Below are 19,663 nucleotides of genomic sequence, written 5' to 3' on the forward strand. Positions count from 1 at the left end.
CTCAGCCGCTCCTCATAGGACTTGTTCTCCAGGCCCCTCACCAGCTTTGTCGCCCTTCTCTGCACCCGCTCAAGCACCTCCATGTCCTTCTTGTAGCGAGGGGCCCAAAACTGAACACAGTACTCGAGGTGCAGCCTCACCAGAGCTGAGTACAGGGGGACGATCACCTCCCTAGCCCTGCTGGTCACAATGTTCCTGATACAAGCCAGGATGCCGTTGGCCTTCTTGGCCACCTGAGCACACTGCTGGCTCATATTCAGCCGACTATCCACCATCACTCCCAGGTCCTTCTCTGCCTGGCAGCTCTCCAACCATTCCTCTCCCAGCCTGTAGTTCTGCTTGGGGTTATTGCGCCCCAGGTGCAGGACCCGGCACTTGGCCTTGTTGAACTTCATGCCGTTGACCTCAGCCTATCGGTGCAGCCTATCCAGATCCTCCTGCAGAGCTTTCCTACCCTCAAGCAGATCGACACACACACCTAACTTGGTGTCATCTGCAAACTTACTGAGGGTGCACTCAATGCCCTCGTCTAGATCATCGATGAAGATATTAAAGAGGACCGGCCCCAGCACCGAGCCCTGGGGGACGCGACTAGTGACTGGCCTCCAACTGGACTTGGCTCCATTCACCATGACTCTTTGGGCCCGGCTATCCAGCCAGTTTCTAACCCAATGAAGCGTGCGCCAGTCCAAGCCAGGAGCAGCCAGTTTCTTGAGGAGAATGCTGTGGGAGACGGTGTCAAAAGCCTTGCTGAAGTCAAGGTAGACCACATCCACAGCCTTTCCCTCATCCACCCAGCGCATCACTTTGTCATAGAAGGAGATCAGGTTCGTCAAGCAGGATCTGCCTTTCATAAACCCATGCTGACTAGGCCTGATCACCTGCTTGCCCTGCAAGTGCTGCGTGATGACTCTCAGGAGGATCTGCTCCATGAGCTTCCCTGGCACTGAGGTCAAACTGACAGGCCTGTAGTTTCCCGGGTCTGCCCTCCGGCCCTTCTTGTAGATGGGCGTCACGTTTGCTAGCCGCCAGTCTACTGGGACCTCCCCCGATCGCCAGGACTGCTGATAAATGATGGACAGTGGCTTGGCCAGCTCCTCTGCCAGTTCTCTCAGTACCCTTGGGTGGATCCCATCCGGCCCCATCGACTTGTGCACATCCAAGTGCCGTAGCAGGTCACCAACCAGTTCTTCATGGATAGTGAGGGCCACATCCTGCTCCCCATCCCCTTCCACCAGCTCAGGGTACTGAGTATCCAGAGAACAACCGGTATTGCCGCTAAAGACTGAGGCAAAGAAGGCATTGAGCACCTCCGCCTTTTCCTCATCTCTTGTAACTAAGTTTCCCCCCGCATCCAGTAAAGGCTGGAGATTCTCCTTAGTCCTCCGTTTTGTGTTGATGTATTTATAGAAACGTTTTTTGTTATCTTTAACGGCAGTAGCCAGATTGAGCTCCAGATGAGCTTTGGCCTTCCTAATTTTGTCCCTGCACAGCCTCGCTACATCCTTAAAGTCCTCCCTAGTGGCCTGCCCACTTTTCCAAAGATTATAAACCCTCTTTTTTCTCCTAAGATCAAGCCACAATTCTCTGTTGAGCCAGGCTGGTCTTCTTCCCCACCAGATCGTCTTTGGGCACATGGGGACAGACCGTTCCTGCGCCATTAAGATTTCCCTCTTGAAGAACGCCCAGCCTTCCTGGACCCCTCTACCCTTCAGAACCGCCTCCCAAGGGACTCTACCAACCAGTGTCCTGAGCAGCTCAAAGTCAGCCCTCCAAAAGTCCAATACAGCGGTTTTACTGGTCCCCTTCCTGGCCTCGCCAAGAATAGTGAACTCCACCATTTCATGGTCACTCTGCCCAAGACAGCTCCCAACAATCACATCCTCCACCAGTCCTTCTCTGTTTGTGAAGAGAAGGTCTAGCGGGCCACCACCCCTGGTAGGTTCACTAACCAGCTGCGATAGGAAGCTATCTTCCACGCTCTCCAGAAACCTCCTAGACTGCTTTCTCAGGGCTGTGTTGTGCTTCCAGGATATGTCAGGAAAGTTGAAGTCCCCCACGAGTATAAGAGCTGACGATTTCGCAGCTTCTGTCAGCTGCCTGTAGAATTCCTCATCTGTCTCCTCATCCTGGTTCGGAAGTCTATAGCAGACCCTGACCAGGACACTAGCCTTGTTGTCCCTGCCGATCCTAACCCAAAGGGACTCGACCTTATCATTCCCAGCCTCGAGTTCTACAACCTTGAAAGACTCTCTAATATAGAGAGCCACACCACCACCCCTTCTGTGCTGCCTGTCTCTTCTGAAGAGCTTATAGCCAGTCATTGCAGTACTCCAGTCATGAGACTGGTCCCACCACGTCTCCGTGATGGCAACCAAGTCGTAGCTTGCCTGCTGCACGATGGCTTCCAGCTCCTCCTGTTTGTTACCCATGCTGCGTGCATTGGTGTAGATGCATTTCAGCTGGGCCATTGCCTTATTCTCCGGCCTTGCCATTATTCCCCCTGGCACAGCCCCAACAATCCTAGCTTCAGCCCCATCCCCCTTCCTACCTAGTTTAAAGCCCTCTCAATGAGCCCTGCCAGCTCCTGGCCCAGGATCCTTTTTTCCCTAAAAGATAGGGACCCGTCTGCGGCCATCAGGCCAGGTGCTGAGTAAAGTGCCCCATGATCAAAAAACCCAAGATTTCTGCGTTGGCACCAGCCCCGGAGCCACGTGTTTAACAGGTGGGCTTTCCGTGTCCTCTCTGTACCCCTCCCTGCCACCGTAGGGATGGACGAAAACACCACCTGCAGTCCCGCTCCATCCACTAACCGACCCAGCCCCCTAAAGTCTCATTTGATAGCCTTCAGGCTTCTCTCTTCAATGTTGTCACTGCCCGCCTGGACTATCAAAAGAGGATAATAGTCAGAGGGGCGTAACAGGTTGGGAAGCTTCCTGGCAACGTCCCTAACCTTGGCCCAGGGTGGCAGCAGACTTCCCTACGGGTAGGGTCAGGCCGACAACTTGGGCCCTCTGTTCCCCTAAGAATAGAGTCTCCAACGACAATAACCCTCCTGTCTTTCTTGGTGGAGGCAGTCCTGTGGCGTGGAGTTGACCTCCTCGCCCTAGGCATCCTCCTGGGAACACTTGCTACCTCTTCCTCAGCTACTGGTCTGTCGAGCTCCAGGGCCGCAAACCTGTTGTGTCAGGGCACCTGGGAATGCGGGGCCAGAAGGGGAGGGCGTCGCCTGCGATGTCGAGCAGGGACCTGTTTCCATTCCTCCTGAACTCCCAGATCCCCTCCCTCTGCCCGACAGCTACAGGGCAGGGGGTCCACCCCCATTTGAGGAGTCTCACCTCGGTACCTCCCCTTGAGGCCCTGCAGGGAGTTACTCCTACAGTCTATCTCTCGCTCACACTCCCTGATGGCCCTCAACCTCTCCACCTCCTCCTTGAGCTCCGCCACCATGCGGACCAGGTCATCCACCTGCTCGCACCTCACGCACGCAGTTTCTCTGCCTCCCGCCGATGGCAGCAACAGGCTCAGACACTCCCTGCATCCGGTGACCTGAACTGCAGCATTTTTTAACGGGTAGTCGGTCTGGGTGTGTACTGACTTCCTGGAGAGCGCAAGGCACATTTGAAGTGCTTCTACACAAACACACACAGTATGAGGAATAAAATGGATGAACTAGAAGTCTTGGCCCAGTCCCACAGCTACGACATCATCGGCATAAGCGAAACATGGTGGGATGAGTCCTGGGGCTGGTGTGCTGCAATAGATGGTTACAGGCTCTTCAGAAGGGACAGATAGGGTAGGTGGGGTGGTGATGTATGTGAAGCATGGGCTGGACTGTGTGGAACTTCAAGTTAGCGACGGCAAAGTTGAGAGCCTCTGGGTAAGAATTAAGGGATGAACAAATAAAGGGGATGTTGTTGTGGGAGTCTATTACAGACCACCCGGCCAGGATGACAACACTGATTAATTATTCTTTGCAGATCTATGAGAAGCCTTGAGATCAACTCCCCTTGTCCTTACGGGGGATTTCATCTTGCCAGACATCAACTGGGACCACCACATGGCTGACATGAGCAAGTCCAGGAGGTTCGTAAAGCACCTAGATGATAACTAGGTGCAGGTGCTAAGGGAGCCAAATAGGAAAGGTGCCCTCCTAGATCTGTTGCTGGAGAACAGAGAGGGTCTTGTGGGGGACATGGCAATTGGCGGCCGTCTCGGTCATAGTGACCATGAAGTGATTGAGTTTAGAATTTATGGCAACAGAAGGAAAACTGCCACCAAAATTTCAGCCCTGGATATGGGGAAAGCAGACTTCAGGCTGCTCAGGGAACTAGTCAGCAAGGTGCTCTGGGAAACTGCTTTTGAAGGCATTGGCGTCCATCAGTGCTGGTCAATCTTTAAACAGTGCCTACTGAAAGCACAAGATCAGGCAATTCCAAAATATTGGAAGTCAAGCAGGCGGGGCAGAAAGCAGGCCTGGCTGACCAGGGATCTTCTTCTGGAGCTTAGGCAAAAAAAGAAAGTGGACAGCTGCTGGAAGGAGGGTCAGGCGACAAGGAAGGAATACAGGGATGCTGTTTGTGTTTGTAGGGAGAAAATTCATGTGGCCAAAGCCCAACTAGAGTTGAAGCTCGCCATGTCTGTAGGAGATGATAAAAAAATTTTTTTTAGATATGTGAAAAGAAAATAGAGGACCAAAGAAAACATATGTCCGCTACTTGATGGGGAAGGTCTCCTCACAGACAAGGACATAAGCAAGGCAGAGACATTTAATACCTTCTTTGCCTTTGTCTTCAACACTGATGATGGGCTTCAGGACCCAGAGTGCCCTGAGCTGGAGGACCATGACGGTGGGAATGACAAACTCCCAAACCACCCTGAACACATGCAGGATTTGCTGCTCCACCTGGATCCATACAAGGCCATGGGTCCAGATGGGATTCATCCCAGGGTGCTTAAAGAGCTGGCTGATGTCATCGTGGTACCTCTCTCAATTATTTTTCAATGATCTTGGGAATCTGGAGAGGTCCCAGTAGCCTGGAAGCTGGCAAATGTTGTCCCAATTTTCAAGAAGGGTAAGAAAGAAGACCCTGGTAATTACAGGCCTGTCAGTCTCATGTCAGTGCCTGGTACAATTATGGAGAAGTTGATTCCTGAAGTTATTGAAGTGCACCTGGGGAACAATGCTGTCATTGGTCCCAACCAACATGGGTTCATGAGGGGAAGGTCCTGCCTAACAAATTTGATTTCGTTTTATGATAAGATTACCCATCTAGTTGATCAAAGGAAACCAGCTGATGTGGTCTTTTTGGACTTCAGCAAGGCTTTTGACACAGTTTCCCATAGGATCCTACTGGACAAAATGTCCAGCATACAACTTAACAAAAACATCATACGATGGGTGAGCAATTGGCTGGCAGGCAGGGCTCAAAGGGTTGTGGAAAATGGGGCCACATCAGGCCGGCAGATGGTCACTAGTGGGGTCCCCCAAGGCTCCGTTTTAGGGCCAGTCCTCTTCAATATTTTTGTACAAATAATTTGTATGTAGGACTAGAAGGTGTTTTGAGCAAATTTGCTGACGACACCATACTTGGAGGAGTTGTGGACTCGGATGAGGGTGGAAAGGCCTTGCAGAGAGATCTGGACAAATTGGAAAGCTGGGCAATCACTAACTGCATGAGGTTTAAAAAGAGCAAGTGCTATGTCCTGTACCTGGGATGGGGGAACCATGGCTATACGTACAGACTGGGCAATGAGACGCTGGAGAGCAGCCCCGCAGAGAGGGATATGGGGGTCATGGTTGATAGCAAGTTGAATATGAGCCAGCAGTGTGCCCAGGCAGCCAGGAGGGCCAACTGTATCCTGGAGTGCATCAAGCATGGCATCGCTAGTTGGTTGAGGGAGGTGATTGTCCTGCTCCACTCTGTTCTGTTGCGGCCTTACCTCGAGTACTGCATGCAGGTCTGGCACCACAGTACAAGAAGGACATTACACTGTTGGAGAGTGTCCAGAGTAGGGCAACAAAAATGGTGAAGGGCCTAGAGGGGAAGATGTATGAGGAGCGGCTGAGGGCACTGGGCCTGTTCAGCCTGGAGAAGAGGAGGCTGAGGGGGGACCTCATTGTGGTCTACAACTTCCTCGCGAGGGGGAGTGGAGAGGCAGGTGACCTATTCTCTGTAAACACCAGTGATAGGACCCGTGGAAATGGTGTTAAGCTGAGGCAGGGGAAGTTTAGGCTGGACATAAGGAAGAGGTTCTTCACTGAGAGGGTGGTTGCATGCTGGAACAGGCTCTCCAGGGTAGCAGTTACTGCACCAAGTCTGTTGGAGTTTAAGAAGCATTTGGAGTGTGCACTTAGTCACATGGTCTAAACTTTTGGATAGACCTGTGCAGTGCCAGGAGTTGGACTCGATGATCCTTATGGGTCCCTTCCAACTCAGGATATTCTATGATAGGTGAGAAGACAGAGCTGCCAATCAACTTCTATCAACAGCTCCATGGAGCAAAAACGGTCCAGACCTGTTCCTTTCAGCTACCTTCTCAGTACAGTCATGAAGGGTGAAAGAAGGGACAGAAGTAGAAGAATAGAGATCAGCAGCAAAGAAAGGGGGGAGAGGAGTAAGAAACAAAGATGAGTAGGTGAGACTATTCAAAATAGCAATTAACATTTTTAAATAGGACTCCCAATTGCTCTCTCCACAGAAATTGAGGCCATCTTGGCTTTTAAAGGCTCTCTCAGACCTGTATTATCTACATTCAAAGACAAAAGCAACATGTGACCCAGGCCATCTGATGCAAGAAGCCAGTAATCTAATACAGGTAAGGCATCAGTGCTCTTCAAACACCTGAGGACCAAGGAAATAACCTTCCACTATCCAGGGGAGAGTCGCCTCTGCACAGAAAGCTGCTTTCAGGGAAACTGTCTCCTACTAAGGCCTTGATTTAACCCATCTCTACAGTGAATGCCTTTAGGCCACCTCCTCAGAGGGCAGGGCCAGTCACCTCCCCAGAGCTCCTAAGCGGGTTGGTGCTTTTTGCTTCAGGAACTTCCTAGAAAATTCTATTGCCTTCTGTGATACTGGAAATCAACTTCTCTGTAGATGAGTTCATTTCTGCAAGCTTATTCCCAAGAAAGGAAAAAAAAAATGAATTGCAATAGAGATGATTTTCTGATCACATTAATGTATATTAGTTTCTCTCATATTCACCATTTCTTGTATTGCTATCCCTCTGAGATCTTCTCTTCTCTTCAGCTCTGTTTGTACTGTGTGGTCTTGAGTCTCTTCTGTTTGAAGATTTGTGGTAGTTTTACTGTGCTAGGCAGCTGAACTCCACCACATCCGCTCTCTCACTCCCTCTCCTTAGAAGAGGAGGGGAAGAAGTAAAGGAAAGAACAACTCATGGGTTGAGATAAAGATAATTTAATTAAAGGGAAAGGAAAGAAATAATTATGAAGGAAATATTATTATTAATTAATTTAACTAAAGGGAAAAAGGGAGAGGGGAAAAGGTAGGGGGAAAGGGAAAAACAAACAAACAAACAAAAACAAACACCACAGAACAAGTGAAGGCTGTGTGAAAGTACAGACAAAAGAAATTACTCTCTACTTCCCACAAATGAGCGATGCTTGACCACATCCTTGAAGTAGGGCCTCAACGCATGTAGCCGGTGTTCGGGAGGACAGATTTTTTCTACAATGAGAGCCCACCCCTCCACTTTCTTCCTTTTTCTACCTTTTATTGATGAGTGTAACATCATATGGTATGGAATATCCCTTTGGTTGATTTAGGTCAGCTGCCCCGGTGATGTTCATTTCTCACTTTTTGTCCACCCCCTAGGAGGGTTAGAGAGAGTCCTGATGCTGTGCCAGCACTGTTCACCAGCAGACACAACGCTGGTGTGATACCACTGCTGTTCTAGCTACAAGTGCAGAGCACAGCACTGTATGGGCTGCTGCAGGGAAAGTTAACATCCCCTCCAGACCCAGCACAAGATGTGAAGTTTTGTGGGGAAAACAACCAAGAAGAAAGAAAAACAAACAAACAAACAAAAAAGAAAAGACTGCCTGTCGCCATGAATCCTTAGCAGCTCAACTCAAACTTTTCTGATGAGCTTCAGGTTGAAGGACACTAAGCACAAAAAAATGTCACTGGAAACTTGTTTTACTCAGTAATTCATTATTCAAAGAACAGAGGTTAGGCGCTAGTTCGGTCCTAGTGTTATCTTTGTATCAACGACACAGGTCAGGCATTTGAAACACTGAGAAGCCTGGCATGCATTGGTTCCAACAACAGCTCAGAAAACAAATGGTCTCAGAGGGACCAAAGAGAAGTTTAGCTTGTAGACTGTTCTTCTGTTTCCGGCCATGGCAAGTTACCAGAGGCTGGGAGAAAGGTTACAAGACTACCATGCTTCTTTCTCAAATCAGCTCTGTTTATGCATTTTGTGGTAGGATTTCTTGAGGCTATAAAGCTCAAAAGGGGTGGAAGATTTAGTATGGAAAGCAAATTTAATTCAGATTTGAATCAATGTCAGGGTTTTCTTTGTTTTGTTTGGCTGGTTGGTTTGGTTTTTGTTAATTTTCAATTTGCACTTTATAAAAACAGAAAATGAATGAAAGAGATTTTTCAAAATGTGGGTTTCATATATGTATGGGAACTTTGGCATCATGCATAAATCCATGCTGAGTGAAAGCTAAAAGTGACTCAGACATCAGCTACTGAGCAGAAACTTTTCTTAAATGAACATCAGCACCTTTCTGCTTGACTAACCTGATCTCCTTCCATGACAAAGTGACATGCTGGATGGACGAGGGAAAGGCTGTGGATGCGGTCTACCTTGATTTCAGTACGGCTTTTGACACTGTTTCCCACAGCATTCTCCTCAAGAAACTAGCTGCTCTTGGCTTGGACTGTCATATGCTTTGTTGGGTTAGAAACTGTCTGGGTAGCCAGGCCCAAAGAGTCATGGTGAATGGAATCAAATCCAGTTGGAGGCTGGTCACTAGTGGAGTCCTCCAGGGCTCAGTACTGGGACAGTTCTCTTTGATATCTTTATCGATGATCTGGATGAGGGGATCGAGTGCACCCTCAGTAAGTTCGCAGATGACACCAAGTTAGGTGTGTGTGTCGATCTGCTCAAGGGTAGGAAAGCTCTGCAGGAGGATCTGGATAGGCTGCACCGATGGGCTGAGGTCAACTGCATGAAGTTCAACAAGGCCAAGTGCCGGGTCCTGCACCTGGGGCGCAATAACCCCAAGCAGAGCTACAGGCTGGGAGAGGAATGGTTGGAGAGCTGCCAGGCAGAGAAGGACCTGGGAGTGATGGTGGATAGTCGGCTGAATATGAGCCAGCAGTGTGCTCAGGTGGCCAAGAAGGCCAACGGCATCCTGGCTTGCATAAGAAACAATGTGGCCAGCAGGTCTAGGGAAGTGATTGTTGCCCTGTGCTTGGCTCTGGTGAGGCTGCACCTTGGGTACTGTGTTCAGATTTGGGCCTCTTGCTAGAAGAAGGACGTGGAGGTGCTCAAGTGAGTCCAGAGAAGGGCAACGAAGCAGGTGAGGGGTCTGGAGAACAAGTCTTATGAAGAGCAGCTGAGGGAGCTGGGATTGTTCAGCCTGGAGAAAAGGAGGCTCAGGGGTGACCTTACCACACTCTATAGGTACCTTAAAGGAGGCTGTGGCGAGGTGAGGGTTGGTCTATTCTCCCATGTGCCTGGTGACAGGACAAGGGGAAATAGGCTAAAGTTACACCAGGGAAGGTTTAGGTTGGATATGAGGAAAAACTTCTTTACTGAAAGGGTTGTTAGGCATTGGAGTGAGCTGCCCAGGGAAGTGGGGGAAGCGGTGACTCCAGGAAGTTACCATCCCTGGAGGTCTTTAAAAGATATTTAGATGTAGAGCTTAGTGATATGGTTTAGTGGAGGACTGGTTAGTGTTAGGTCGGAAGTTGGACTTGGTGATCTTGGAGGTCTCTTCCAACCTAGATGATTCTATGATTCTGTGAAATCAGCTTATTGTCAGAGTGCTCACAAGGAAAGCTGAAAACTCTAGTTTAAATCCATCCCTAGATTGCAGAGGATTGATAAAGTTAACATGCATCATGATTTTTTTTTCTCCAAAAACTTGGACAATAGTTGGTTGGGAAACCTATATTCTGTTTTCTTTTCTCACTGACTGGCCTCTCAACTCTCGAATCATTTCCTGCACCATGGCGCAACTTCAGGAGCTGGGTAAAGTATGCTATGCATCACCAGCAACCTCTCAAAGGAGCAATGCAGTTATGGCATTGTCATAGGAAACAATGATCACACTGAACCTTAGTCCTGCACTTCCCTAGAAATGTACAACCTAGTTGCACACGACACCAACACAAGCCTCCCTGTGATTAACACAAAGCACAAAGCTAGGGACTTCCACCAAATACTCTTATAGGTTTCACCAGTGACATCCTCAGGACACAGATACAGAGATGATCACATGCTGTAGATGTTAGTCACACCAAGATATAGGCCAAGCACTCTCCTCCTGCCAAGAGTGAGGCAATTCTAGTCTGCAGTCCTGTGGGGAGCTCTGAAGCTCAACAGGAAAATAATCTATACCAGACACTGCACCAGCTAAAGAAGGGGGTGGTGTTTATTTTTTTTTTTGCTTGTTTGTTTATTGTTGTTGTTGGTTGTTTGTTTTGTTATTTGTTTTTTACTTGCTTTTTGGTTTTAATATGAGATTGCAATTTCAGATTGAGCAATCTGAATTCTACACGTATCGCATATCAGACATTTTAGTAACTGGATACTTCATAAGCTGCATGATAAAGTCATTACTTAACTTTCCTCCTGGAAAACTTATATAGACCAATCAGGTTAAATCTGCTTTCCTGTGTTTCGTTCTTGCAGCTGTCTGAAAATATTTAAATATACAGATTTATTTATTTTTGAAAACAGGCACTATGTGCCCTGTAAAACACATAGCAACCACATCCTTAGTGGACAGAGCAGTGCCCTGCAACTTTTTTTTATATTGAGATACCATATATATATATATTTTTTTAATGATAGTTTTCGGAAGGCTGGAAGGGGAGATTTTATGCATTTTTGGTTGCTTTTTTCTTCCTTTTCCTTTCTTCTTCTTTTTCTTGGACGTGCTCTCACAGAGGCACAAACTGCATTGCTCATGGCTTAACTCTGGGCAGTGGTGGACACCTTTGGAGTCAGCTGAAACTGGCTCTTAACTGCCACGGGGTAGCTGCTTGATTCTTCTTACAGGGGCTACCACTGCAGCCTCCCCCTTTCCTGCCACTACCAGAACCTTGCCATGTGAACCCAATACACTGAGGCAGCTAGGTCATTACTGGCCTTTAAAGTATCAGGGCTTAAATTAACTAATGAAACCCTAAATGTGATGGGGGTAGAAGGGACTGCGATAACAGTGCCACTTTTTGGGGACACCAAGCTGAGACTAGGGATAGAATGATCACTGGGCAATTATTGTATGTACCCAAGGCAGGGACTAACCTGTTGGGAAAGGATTTGATAATGAAATTAGGCATTCAAATAGTAAACTGTCAGGCTAGAATAACAGTGTTATTAATGGGATGCTCTCAGACCCTGAGAGCAAAGATCAAGATTGCCTTTGAGTGGAAATACCTTGAAATGGAGGAGAAGCAGCAATACAGATGTGCAATTTTACCTCAGCATTCTACAGAGCCACTAATTCATTTGGGCAAGTTCTAGAAGAAATTTTGGATCAGTTCCAACCTCCTGAGGAGGTGTTACTGTTGCAATATGTGAATGATCTTTTATTGTCAGGACAGAAGAAAACAGTTATGAAAGAAGCCATTAACAAGCTATTAAACTTTCTGGGAAAACAGGGCTTGAACGCATTGGAAGATAAAGTAAAATTCATAGAAAGAGAAGTCAAGTATCTAGTGGCTGAGGGGGAATGAAGCATAAATCCAGGGAGGATTCAGGACTACCTGGGTTGAGCTACTCCTACCCAAAACTAAAAAGAAGTAAAAAGTTTTAAGAGAAAGAGGTTTTTAAGGAATTACGAGTCACAAAGTCCAAGGGAAAATAGATACTCCCTGATGGGAAAGAAATGCTGAATGAAGTGCTAATGAGACAAATATTAAATGTTTTGCATCAAGAGGGTAATTGGGGAATTCAAGCAATGTGTGATGCATATATATACGTATTAGAATAGATATACTCAGGCTGAACAGGTATGCAGGAGTTCTGTAGTATGTCTAAAGGTAAATAGGAAAATTATCCACAGTCAGCCCAAAGGTGGTGGGGGGGGGGGTGGTGGTGGTGGTGGTGGTGAGAACCAGGAATTCAATGCTTCCAAAATGTACAGGCAGATTTTACAGAACTCCTTAGAGTAGGTAGATTTAAATACTTATTAGTCTTGGTAGATCATTTGTCAGGGTGGGTGGAAGCTACAGCAAACATAGTAGTAAAAGTAGTTCTAGAACAAATAACTCCCAGATATGGAATTGTTGAAAACATTGACTCTGATCAAGGAAATAATTTTATTTCAGAAATATTGCAAGGGCTAATGTGGACTCTAGAAATCAAGGGAAATTGGCATCCTTCCTCTTCTGGAAGGGTGGAGCTGATCAGGCAGTAAAGAAGCAATTTACTAAGTTCTGGAAACTCAGCTTCACCAAACAAAGTGCTTACCTTTGGCACTTCTCTGAATTCAAACTGCACCAAGAAAAGATGGGGAAGTTTCACCATATGAAATACTATTTGGATTGCTGTACATGGACAAAGGGAATGAATTACCTCAACTTCAGACAAAAGATGTTTTTCTTAAGAACTATATACTCAGGCTGCCATCCTCTTTGTCATCTCTCAGGACCTGGGGATCATTAGCTCAAACCCCACCCTTGGAAGACCTGATCCATCCATTTCAAGCAGGAGATTGTGTTTTGATGTGAACACGGAGAGAATTGAAATAGCAACATGAATGGGACAGACTGTTCCAAGTGCTCCTGACTACTGAGACAGCAGTAAGAACAGCTGAGAAAGGGTGGACTCATATCTGGGTAAAAGCATCAGTTAACCCTGATACATGACAGACTGCTTTAACAAAGACTTTTAAGATCTAGACTGTGCAAAAAAACAAAAAGCCACACTGTTGCAAACCTTTAATTTCTCCTTAGAATTAATAAGTGAAATGTATTAAGTTACGTAGAATTAAAAGTTGTCTGGGGAACATGAAAGAAAAAAAGAAAAGGGGGGGGAGGTATTTTAATCCTCTTTAGAAACTTTAGTGTGTGATCTTTTATTATCTTTCTTAATTATTTTTCCTTTTAATAGGGACATATGTAGAAAATATGTATTTTAAGTTTATTCTAGTAATACCTGTTCCTAGTAGATTAGTGATAGGATGGGGGGGGGGGGGGGGGGGGAAATCAACATTTCCAATTAATTCAGAATATCTCTTGAGTTCTCTATTGGAATAATTGTTGGATTTGCTTCTAAATGCCTAAAAACACTGAGAAGGCCTTGTCCCTAATTGCTATTCCATTACCAGCAACAACTGTCTCTGGATTCTCCAGTTTTCCAAACACAGTTAATTATACTCAGTCCTGAGCTAGGAAGGTGGTGTCCCTGGAATTGAAGGAAGCAATAATTCCAAATGTAACTATTGTTGAAGTTCCACTGAACCAAAGCCCTCCTGACATCCCACACAGAGTTAAAAGAACTCCAGAAAATCCTCTAGTAAAAAGAAACAAGGGATTTCACCATTTTGTGAGGTGGTTTCTACCATAGTTAGGGGTGAGTGACATAGAAAAAGCTATTGTAAATATTTCAGCTATAATTGAAAAACTAGAAAACCACACTCTGGATGCTGTCCAAGAGTTACAAGAAGAGATAACAAGCTTTTCAAAGGTAGTACTCTAAAATTGAATGGCATTAGATTTTTTACTAACTTCACAAGGAGTGTGCACTGTAATTAACACTAGTTGCTGCATGTATGTAGACCAAATTGAAACTGATCTCAAAAATATTGGGAAAAAAAACCTAGAATCCTACATAAGATTTCTGAAGAAGATACTTCCTGGGGAGTTAAGAGATATTTGGGAGAAAGTAACTTCGTGGTTACCTAACTGGAATTGGCTTAAGCAACTGCTTGTTTGTATAATAATAGTAGTGGTATTGTTTAATTTTTTTTGCTTATTCCTGCATAGCATCTTTTGCTAATTGGAGCTTTGAATGGAAACAATTATCCCCCAATACATTTGAAGAGAAGTATTGCACCCTAGTGCTAAAGAGATTCAAATGCTAAGAATATGAGGAAGTACAAAAACAACAATAGAAGTAAGAAAATAAGGGGGGGGGGGGGGGGGGGAATTGTGAAAAACTAAGTTGTGTTTTTGCAGTAGAGAACTAATTTTCTGTATGCCAAGGTAATTGTGTAGTCATAATAAGGAGAAATGCTAAGTAGATAAGTGGACAGTAGAAGGCCTCACTGTTCCAGAATAAGGTGGAAGCTTGAGAAAAGCAGGATGAACAGTGTGGGAACAGTAAAACAAAGATCACAGGTTCTCAAAACATAAGAAAAAGAGGGGGAAAAAAAGGGCAGAGGGAGAATTGGCTGTAGTACTCAGCCAATGATGAAACAGGGGAGGTGATCAGGTGTTGGGTAATAGGGAATAAAAGGTTATGATTCGTTTACTATAATGTGCTCCTAGTTAGCAGGATGCCTGCCACTGCAATCGCAAATAAAATAACTAACTTCATAGAAGGTCTTGTCTGAAGAAAATTGAGATTCTTCTCACAAAGTCAAGCCTACTTTCTGCTAAGACAATCAACTTAATGAATAATTAGTATAAGAGTATTATAACATTAATGCTTAATGAGTTGAATATTCTTTGCATATCCTCTAGTTTCCACAGCTTGCTAAATAAAAGTTTATTTATTGTCTTAAATTAAAGGACGTTTCTGAAATGAGATATAATAAAATTGCAAAGAAGGAAAAGCTAATCAAGATAATTAAAATGAAAAATTGTTAGAATAATTCACATTCACCTGCAGTTGCAGTATAGTTGAACCAAGAGTTTCTAATTAAACAAGAAAGTATGGGAAGTGCAGTTCAGTTGATATGCATTTATGGAACTGAAAAAAATATTACCTTATTAAAGTAAGTTTCAGAGGAAATGTCACAACACAGAGGTTGGCCTGACTTGACTTTCTAGTAGATTATGCAGTCATTTATAAATTTGACTGCTTCACAGAGCCAGCTCCTCTGCAGCTCTAAATCAGCATGGTCTCACTGAGGTTAATAAGTTTATACCTGGTAAGCATCTGCCCACTGACTATTTCAATGTATATATTGCTGCACAGAGCAAAATTATGTACACCTTAGAAAGATGCCTGTGAAAGACAGCATAATGCTGCTGTGCCCAGATAGTCAATTTATCTCTATTCCACTGTCAGAACAAGAGCTGTAGCAGTGTCTGCCTCTGTAGATTTATTCCTGCAGCTATGGACAAGAAAATGGCCTGAGTGATATTTGCTGGCCTTATTTTTGTGAAGTCCAGCATACAAATATCCCTATTCTCAGCCCTGTACATAGTGCTTGTTAAAACTACTATATTTACCCCAATCCACAGAAGACCTGACACTGAGTTGACCTTGTACATTCAGAGCTTGGAAAAGGAGAGGGCACTGCCTGGTGTGCTACACAATCTCCTTTCTTGGTTGAGCCTCTTCTTTCTCGCCTGCGCTCCCATCAACAAGAGAAACACAATGTGGTTATAGTAAAAGCAGGCAAACCAAGCCCTCTGTCACTGATTGGAAACAGCCTATAACTGTATAGACACAAAGTAGCTGAGAGCTGGTTCTGCACTATTCACTCTAGATAAAATGTGAGGGTATTCAAGGTACTTTATTCAGATTAGATTAATCTAAGATGACTCCTGAGGCAGGAAGTAAAGGGTCTTCTGAGATGCAAACAATGTATTTCATCTCAGAAGCATAGTAAAAGAGATCTTTAACTATGGGTATGTTCTGCAATATCACAATTATGTCTATGTGGGTAGTTAGGGTCTAGCGGCCGGAAGATGTCGCACTGTACGGAAAGGTGGAGCCCCTCCCTTGATGGACAGTAGCGTGTGGTCTGTGATGTAAGCAAGCGGAAGTGATGCTATGGGCCTCAGGTATATAATGCCATGTGACTCGACAATAAACGCCATTTGCCATCCACCACATTGGTGTCTGTGAGCTGATGGACCGAGCGGCCTGGGGTTGGTCGCCGTGCCGTTCCTGAACCAGGTCGCCACTGCCCCCTGAAGGCAACAGTCTAGATTCTACACCTATAATATTTGACATTGGCTGAATATTTACTGTTTCTTAAATAGAAAACTGGAATTCAGCCTACTGAAGAAGCAAGTGCTATTACAGCTCTTTTATGCTTATATTTTGTTCAAAAGAAGTTATCCATTCTACCATGTTCTTAAATCCTTTTCTAGGCAAACCACTGATGTTTTGGGGAAGAATTCTGTGGTCAAGGACTCAGCTGACAAATCTGTGTTACATCAGAGATGACGGCCTGCTGGTGGAAATAATGACACTGCAGAGGAAGAGAAGCTTCAGCAAGAGAAGGCTCATTTCCAGCACTGCTTCATTTATTCAAGCTACAGGCCTAAATTAACCTTGCAAAACCATCATGAAAATGTATCAGGCCACGCATAAAATTTACTCTACAACTCTCTATCATAACAGTGATGACAAAAGAAATTAACAACATTCAGTTCACCTGTCAAGTTGATTGCTCAGCCCAGATAAAGAGCAACAGTTTTGAGAAGCAGTTTCAGCTGACAAGCTACAAATCACAGCCATATCATGGTACAATATCCAGGTGGTGCAGTCACACTAATTAGGGGATGCTCAACCTGCTCTTCTCAGCTGCCATGGGTAAGCAGACAGCTAAAAGGCCCAGGTCAGCCTTGTTGTTAAATACAGATTGTCTCCTTAGGTCAAATAGCCTTCTGGTCCTGTTTTATTTGAAGTGCATTAGGCTGTTTTTTTAATTTGTATTTTAAATTATTTCAGTTTAACATTAACTATGGAATTATATATGCATTCAAGAAACCCATTTTATAGAAACTAAGTTGCCTTATCACTGAGCATTACGAGCCTATATTTATGTTGATTTTCTGTGCTACATACCAGAGGAACTCTTCTAAATACTTAGGGCAACTTCTGTGAAGATTAAAAATATTCAACAACAGCAAACAACTGAGTTGCAAGTAACCTATAGCCAGTATCACAGTAATGATATATTAAAGAGTGGAAGGCCATGAAACTCTTGAGATGGGACAGAAAAAACATCCCCAAAAATATGAGTATGAGGCACATGTATGTCTTCTATCTGGCCAGCTTTGTCTTTATCATTTGACAGCATTGTCAGAGCATGAAGAAGAGAAAAGATGGACAAACAAGGAGAACCGAGGAAAGGGAAAGAAAGGCTTTGTAACTGGGCTGGGAAACCTGGATAGCTTTTGACTTTTTTTTTCAGGCTCTCATGGCATTACACAGGTTGCAGCTGATACAGGACAGCGTATCAGAACATGGAAATCATTACAGGATTAGTACTGAGTCCTTTTTGGTGTGATAATGCTCAGGTGCTGGCAGGGGGCTGCAGAGGAAGCCTCTGTGAGATGAGGCCAGGGTTGCCCCATGCCAGCCACAGCCTGTCCCCAGCCAGCTCCAGTGGCCCCACCACAGAGCGCAGCTGGGCCTAGTAGCTAAGATGAGGGCACCTAAGGGAAACTTAACTGAGAAATGACAAAATGCTGTATGGTAGAGTTGAGGAAAAGTGGATGGGAAACATCCCTGTGAGCACCAGGGTCAGGAAGTGGGGTGCTTCAGGTACCCCAGCAGAGTCCCCTGCAGCTTGTGGCCAGACCAGGCCATGGTAGGTTCCTGACAGGAATCCATGGAGGGCCCAGGGTGGAGCAGGTTTATGCTGAAGGACTGCAAGCCTGTGGAAAGGCCCATGCTGGAGCAGGGGAAAGGTGTGAGGATGAAGGAATAGCAGAGACTAGCTGTTAGGGACTGTCCACAGCCCCACCCATTTAGCATGGGCCATATGAAAAAAAAATTAAAAAGGCCCAAAACATATACCAGAGGAGAAAGGAATGAGTTGGGCTGTTATTTGGTTTTCAAGTTTGTTTTTATCTGACACTGGCTTGCTGTGGTTCTCTAAAGAGCCTTCTGATGACTTGTTACCTGTTACAGCCAATACAGGCTTGAACACACAGAAGTCACAAGAAGTCTCCAGAGACTGCAATGTGTACCTGAAGATAAAGGGCATGCAAAATAGTTGTGGCCTAGTCCATGACAAAATTCTTAATCAAGTGTGCATAATCATCATCATTAATATTATTGTTTTAAAAGTTCATCAGTTTTCAGAGATAGTCACTAATTTGTGGTGCTAAGTATTTGGACAGCATCTTTACTTTCATCATCATTATCTACCAAAGTCAGATGGATTCACTGATATTGCAACCTCAAATAAATAAATAATATAGTAAATAAAAGGAAAACCAGCACACCTGAGGTACGTGAACATCTTGGTACTCTCAAAAAAGCAGATACTATCCCAAAATAAGAACCTTTGAAACCTAGAAAGCTCACTAGAAGTTGCTATGACTAAAAACTGGGATGTACACAGGGAAATAAAGTCATAAGAACATAAAGATACTGAAGATATTTTTTCTGCAAGAAAAAGAGAGGGAAAATAAGGAAGTCTTATATAGAGAAAAGCAGGTACAACTTGAAAGAGGAAAGCTTCTAAAAAACAGTGCACCATCCTTCTTACTCTCAAATAAGATATAGGAAGGACCTTGAAGTCCTTTCTAACATTGTTCACTATGAAGCAAAGTATGATTCTGTGAAAATCTACATTACTTGGTGGGATGCTTATTCAGGCTTTCTTATGTTGATTATGTGTGGCCTTGGAGAGTAGGAAGGCATTCAGAGAAGTCAAGATTTCCTGATTCAGCCCATACCTTTTCATCACACAACCTTCTGGAGTTACCCTTTTTTTTTTTTTTGTAATTAGCATGCTGCAACAAGATTTCCAAGTTTGTCCTACGCATCTTTTATTTTATTTTTGAACAGAGGGGGAACCAGACATTACTTGATGTTTTGACACCTTTCTAGATCCTAGAATGTTCTGTAAGCCTGTAAATGCTGCAGCTTAAGGAAGCCTCCAGAATCTAACAATCACTAAAGCATACAAGACCCCCTAATGACAGCAGCAATGTTAGTGCTGAAGCCACAGCTGGCACATTTATTACTTAAGTGATAAATTCATAGAACCTTTGCTTCAGTAACCTTTTATGTCTGGATGATGCACATACTTCCAATTTGAAGATATTAGTATTCAAGGTTATTAAATTAATTATGTGAGCATATTTCAGCCTGTTAGGTGTTTCTGCCACTGCATTTGTGATGATATTTTCATTGCTAAAGAGGTCAAAAGGTTGCATAGTACTGATTCAATTTCCAGATTAAAGCAGTCAAGCCAACAGGGCCAGCATAATACTGCTGCTTCAATATCATGTCCCATTTGCCTAGACGGTTGTGATACTTAATCCACAGACATTACTGATGACAAAATTCACTATGGAGAAACAGAAATCAAATA

This window comes from Aythya ferina (assembly GCF_964211825.1).
Source record: "Aythya ferina genome assembly, chromosome: 2".
Taxonomy (NCBI): Eukaryota; Metazoa; Chordata; class Aves; order Anseriformes; family Anatidae; genus Aythya; species Aythya ferina.